This window comes from Dermacentor albipictus, chromosome 3, assembly GCF_038994185.2.
Source record: "Dermacentor albipictus isolate Rhodes 1998 colony chromosome 3, USDA_Dalb.pri_finalv2, whole genome shotgun sequence".
Taxonomy (NCBI): Eukaryota; Metazoa; Arthropoda; class Arachnida; order Ixodida; family Ixodidae; genus Dermacentor; species Dermacentor albipictus.
The window spans coordinates 160,258,165-160,264,683 of record NC_091823.1 but is presented as its reverse complement, the minus strand read 5'-3'; the positions used below and the strand labels follow the sequence as shown (position 1 = coordinate 160,264,683).

At 41.7% G+C, this 6,519-nt stretch overlaps 1 long non-coding RNA gene across 1 annotated transcript; it reads right to left on the bottom strand.

Annotated features, from left to right (window-relative positions):
- Window positions 1-1,429: 1,429 nt before the first annotated feature.
- Window positions 1,430-5,141, bottom strand: LOC139057018 (uncharacterized). Its single transcript, XR_011512516.1, has 3 exons — window positions 5,064-5,141; window positions 3,933-4,013; window positions 1,430-1,592 (listed from the first exon to the last, which is right to left on the bottom strand). It is a non-coding gene; the product is annotated as an uncharacterized lncRNA (long non-coding RNA).
- Between the last annotated feature and the right edge of the window lie 1,378 nt (window positions 5,142-6,519).

Sequence of the window (6,519 nt, the reverse complement as noted above, 5' to 3'; positions counted from 1 at the left end):
TAAGCTTTATACAAACATGAGAACATACACAAAGCTATCGGTGCACGTACATAGAAGTGCGGCCACCTGAACACTGTTATTTGCAAGTGTAAGCTCAACAGAACAGTTCGTTATAGGGGCGCACATTTTTTAACTGACTTATACAAGCTTAGTGCAAGCACAAGAATGCGGAAAAAAAATAAATTAAAAACTTGCTCTATGAATACACAAACACATCAACACAAATGGTAAACACCGCTTTGAAGACAAGTGACCGTGACAAAGCGCGGTGCTGTGCCGGTTGAAACTGCCATCCACAAAAGTATTGAGCAATGCTTAAACCACAGGCAATAAAGTGCTGAAAGACTGCGTCTCTAACGTACCAATTTTAATTCAAATTTCTTGAATATAGGGCTCTCTTGCAGATAAGGCATCTGATCCAACTGACCTGATTTTACACCTGCTAAATGCGTACAATGCACTCAGATATAACTGGTAATAATAATTATAAAAGGCATTTAAAAACTTAATAGCATGATGAAGATGCATGACTAGAAAAGTTCTGTCCCCCTTGTACTTGGTAAAAAGGTGTAATTACGACACGTTCTTTTTTTCCGCAATTTTTGCATTAATGGACACCCGGAAACCTCGAACCCACAAAAAAAAGAAGATACTGCTGTGTTAATAGTGTTATGAATAATTTTTTGTGAAAGCTTTTTACAGACAAGTTGCAGTCTCGTTTCTGGAGGTAGAGCTGTATCATGCAAAATAACATGGAAAGTGGTCACATGGGAGCATGATACTATGCCATAATGTTTGTTTCAGTTGACTCTCTTGCCCTACAAGTCACTGCTCACTGTGACCAGTGATAGAACAGCAGTGTCTGTGTGATTTTCATCACACTTCTGTCCTATGCCATCCTTACCAGAGTTGGCGGCACATAGATACCCAAATTTCGATAGTGTTGCTTTCTCAGGTGGTTGTTTTTGATTTGCTCAATATCAGTTGGCACTTCAGCTGCATCAAACTTCTTTTTTACCTCTTCAACAACAACATCAACAACAATCTTATGATACCTGTGTTGTCCTTCTAGTTGCCTACAAAGACCAGTTAATCTAGCAACAACACTGACAGTCTCTACTATCTTCTAATGGAGAAGAGGTGTGTCCCACCATGTGTTCCACATTGTTGTCGCTATGTGGGCTGGCTGGGGAGGCAACAGCTGTAATATGTTTGCACATCTTAAAGTCATGCTTGTACTGTGTTATAACAGCTAACTTAGTCGTACACTTGCTGCACAAAAACACTGGCTCACAGTCGTGGTGAAAAGCTTTTGTATGTTGAGCAAATGAGTTGTATGCACTACAAAAAAAGTCACAGTGATAGCACACATGTTGCTCTACCAGGCCTGATGCGGTTCCTTCTGATGCTTCTGGTGCTTGCCTCGTACACTGCTGCAGCTGCAGTAGACATGGCCGTCTCTGTATCTATTGCTGCCGTGTCACCTGTCATGGTAACTTCAGGTGGTATCGGGCTCACTTCTGCAACAGAGATGTCGTTTGCCCCTTGAGGGCTCTCGTCATCAGGGCCAATAATTTCGTAGGCATTGTCTCCTGCATTGAAGAACCAATAAGAACAGCCTGAATTAATAAACATAGCTCTAAAAAGTACGGACATAAAAACTTAACCACAAGCTTCGCACATCAGTGACCAGGCTTAATGAATAATACTTGCAGGAGGAGTTACACATTTGTGTGTGTACATTACAGTTAAGCCTCATTAGAAGAGATACTCAAGAGGCACGGGAAACATGTCTCTCGAAACCAAAAATTTTAAAACACTGAGGAGCCAGACTGGACCACTTTATTATGCATCATCACTAAAGTATGTTTAGATATATCTGAAGGAATAATTGCTCAGCGTGGCTTAAAGGGCCCCTGAACCACTTCTTGACATTTTTTGAACATTTCAAGTAAACACGCGCATCAAAATCAGAATGCCGTCACAGTTGACGATGCCAAGCGCCACAGTGCGTAGCACTGTGGGAGCAGAACAATATGAAGAACGACCCCGTGCGCCTCTCTGGACCTATCCTGCACCCCCCAGTTTGTCCTGACATCACCAGGCTGTCTCTGGTGATGTCACCAGTTTCCGGTGCTGTCGATTGGTCGAACGAAAGTGTACGACTGCTGGCAAGGCCTGCAAGCAAATACACACTCCTTCTTCCTCGTCGCGTTGCTCGCGTTGCTATTGTAGGCAGCCAATGGGGGCAAAGAACAGAAACGCCAACAGAAGAGTTTCCCTATGAGGCTCTTCAACACGAGCCACCATACAGCTCCATTGTACTGGCGAGCTCATTAGCGCCACCCCTCGCAGGACGACGGGCCAGCGCAGCAGCAGCAGAGCTCGTTGGTGATGGACTGTGCCGTAACATTTGGAGGTGTACTAGGCGAGGAAAAGACGATACTGCCCAGATGGCGTGTACCAGATGAAAGACTAAAATGAGTGGGGACTACTTTTCGATAATCGAACACACATAGCTCCACTATTACTGCACCTTTTCGAAAAATTCTCGTGGCTACGTGTTCCTTGCCTTAACATGTACAACTGCAACACCGCAATTAAATTTCAACCTCGGTGGTTTAGGGGCCCTTTAAAGAAGACATTCACAGCTTTTTAGTGACTGTAGATTGTGTTAGCTTCCTTCCTAACTTCTGGAAGTTAAACACTTCATTTTGCGAGCCTTGTTGCTCGCAGTACCTTTGAGGTGCTCTTAGACGCTCATCAGCTTCAACTGTCGACACTTTCTGCCCTGCACTGTCCTCGTTGCCCTCCTTTTCTAGTTCATGCTTAAAGAGACATGCACAGTTGACTTGTATGAGGATTGCGTGATCTTTACGCCCTTCGGAGCACACAAGGTGCATGAAGTGAATGTGTCTGGGTTGTGTCCCTTCGAAGTAGTGAATACTTAAAAAGTCGTTAGTAACAAAGGTGGCTCTTGTGTACAGTGTTGTTAACGTGGCAAACATCGGAAAACCAACCAAACCATTTTCAGATGTCTCTTACAACCAAGTGTATCTTGTAATGAGATTCTACTGTACTGAATATTTTTCATCTATGGATCACCTGCATGTACATATAGTCATAAAGACATGTTGTGTGGAATGGCTAATCAGGAAAAAGCTGGTACTCTTGCTTTTTGTCCCTAACATAAGCAGCTGATAACAATATGATAAAAAAGCAGGTAATGAGGCTAGCATGGAACATAATCCTTCAGCTCTAAACAGGCTTTTGGGCCCACATCATTCCCTCATATGACATAAGGAAACAACTTCATTGCAGTAATGGCTGCATGTGATCTGAGTTGATTGAAACAAACAATACGTAAGGTTGCCCTGTATGTAATTTTATCAGAGTGCTTTTTACATGTCCTGCTGGTGATCCTGGCTGCACGATGTTTCTCATGCTTTTTGGCATGATTCCTTTCTTTTCCACTCCTCTTTTTTCTGGTTTTCTCCCCTTTCCCTTCCCCCTTGCGTAAAATAGCACACCTGAAGTATCAAATCTGTTCAATTGTTGTGTGTATCAAACCTGTTAACACGCGGGCTTCTCTGTGGTCTGCGTTGTATTTTTGCGCCGTACAAGTCAATTCAAGATGAAAGATGGAATGACCCTGCCTTTAGTTTAATTGTATGTATGTATGTATATATATATATATATATATATATATGATATGTCTCTCATGTTTTGAAATATATGTACATTCAGGAGTGCCTGCATGCTCTTCTTTCCTGCTCCAGTGACGAAAAGGAGAGCCTTTTTATGTACCATAGTAAAACATTCACAGGTTTTCGCTGTGCCATTACATCACTTATCATATGGATCTGCCACAATACAGAGTAGCAGTGGCCCATAATACTAGCCCGGGCCATCCCAACATAATTAGCACATACCGACATGCTGTGAAACAGCTGTTGCAAAGCCGCTGGTGCTGGTAATTTCCGCAGCACTGTAGTAGTACAGCCGAGTCCCACCTGTATAGTGACAAATGCATATGCATGTTAGCAACTCAGTAATTGCTGATGGTTTCATAAGCTTTACACTACACGATAAAGTAATCTAGACAACTTTGTTGGAACAAATACACATAATTAGAACACCATTTAAACACTAACACGATTTATTGCCCCCGATCTCTCACTCACTAAGGGATAATACTACTGAAACATCGGTGGAGAGCTCAGATTAACGCAACCCATAAAGGACAAGCTTTCTTTGAGGAAAACAGCTATGACAGCGGTTAGTTTTCTTGATCATTTTATGTGCTAGCTTTGATGTAAATGTCATGCAGTACTATAAAATATGAAGTGCCGCATTTCTAGCAGCAGAAGGCGTCGTCAGCCTCATGGTACAACTGATTTTTGCACTGTTTGTGTCAGTGAGCCGACACATACAAAGAAAACCGAATTCACACATACATATACAGTGCCAAGTGTACTCCTCCTTCTGAAAACGCAGCCACCAGTTTCGATGCTGCTGAAAGGAAAGGTTATATAGAGTGCGAGACTGCATGGAACTACCACTTATGACTGTAAGTGTATGATCTGCTGATTGGAGAGGTAGTCACATGCTATTTCTAGTCTCCTTTAGAAGCATTACTAAAGAATGAATTAAAATCTATTCATAAGTCACGAATTTGTGAGATAACTTGAAATAACTTGTGAGAAAAAGACATGTTTACCTGGAATATCAACCTTTTTTTCTGCTACAAAACTTTCCTTCGAATTAATGAAATAACAGAACTTTACAGCGTCATAATATATTGTGTTTCTCGCAACTACTTGCCGGCAGTGGCGAGTTACAGTGTTTATATCTGACTCATTGGGCGACAATACTGCCAAACACAAATGCTTCACGAACACGAGAACACGTCCCTCGCAGAGAATAGCAGCCTCTGTGAGACATGATCGCACCTTTGTGGTTAAAATGTGCATTAGAACAACAACACCATCTCATTAAAAAAAGCCTCGGTACAAGGCAGCAGCCAACTGCATAATGTGAAATTGAAACTGATGTCCACTTACTGGTGGCCTGTGTTTGAGTCACTTCTGGCAGTTGACTGGGTTCTGAGAAATGCACGTCCTGGGTTGTCCTTACAAAACATACAGGGTTATGTCAAATGTTGAAAATAAATATACACCGGCATTTCATAAGTTGCAAAACAAATGAGTAAACTAATAAACAACTGTAATGTAAACAGAGTACACATGAGTACACATGAACAGAGTACACATGGCTGTCAACTGGTAATGCATTACGCAAAAAACCTAATGCATAGGAAAGACTATATGTATACACAGGAAGGGGTCGACACACAATTTAATTCGCTCTAGGTTTTTCGGTGCAGTATATTCAAATTATTATGTGTCGTGGTTAGAGGAAAATTAGTGTAAATTACGCACTAAATTATGTACCCTGGAAAGCTGTTCTTCAATATGTACCTGTGCGCGCTTCGAATGAGTAGCGTTGTAAAATTTACGTACATGGCATTTAACATAGTTGCCGAACACGGATTTCCTTTGCCCTGTGTCGTGTACAGTGACCTACATGTATCTGACCCCCCCCCACCCCTTTTTTGTACTAGCCATACTGCGCGCCACTGCACCTATACGCACGTCAATAAACCTCACGACACAAAAATAAAAAAAGCGCCAATCAACCCCCCCCCCCATGCCTGCATGTTGTAGGGTGCCTAACCTAACCAAGCATGGGCTGTTGCTTTTTACAGTAAACACAGGCACCGTGCTCATTGCAAGTATGTATCATGTCACTAAGCAAATATGCAATTTCATTGTACCACTATTTTTTATCACATGGATGTATCTGTTGAGAGGCAAGACAAAAAGCAGTCACTTCTCAGAACTAACCAGCTTTTTTAAAACACATTTCTAACTTTTCAATGACACTTGCTGCTATGTGTTTGTCTCCAGAGAGCATACTTGATTTGACTTTCCAATCGGAGACCTTACATAAATATACCATGTTAAGATGACTGCCTGGAGCACGTGAGAATTTTCATCTTGGTGTAACATACTGTATCTTGATTTTGTTGACATTTGGTCAAATGGTACACCCAATATACCCACATACTAGTTTTCTTGTCCAAATTGCATGCCAATGTATTTTGATTTTTTGGCATTGGCTCCTCTGCACTACATGAAGTCGCGCTGCACTGGCTCTTTCACATCCTCGTGTCCTTGCAGCTGCCTTCTTTCGTTATATAAAGTGGGTGCCTGAAAAATATCGTATGCAAAAGTCAATACAAGGGCATGGTGCAAAACAACATCAAGACAGCCAAGGCCATGGCAATGAAAGAAAATCTTCGCTCTTAGTCTTCCTAGTGAAAGGCATGCAAAACATCCAAATGACTGCAACAGTCAACTGCTAAACTAACTTCAATTTTTAGATTTAAGCAAAAAACAAATAACCAACAGTTCATCCTTGTTTGTCACGAATGTTAGAATACTCCTGTTAATGAAT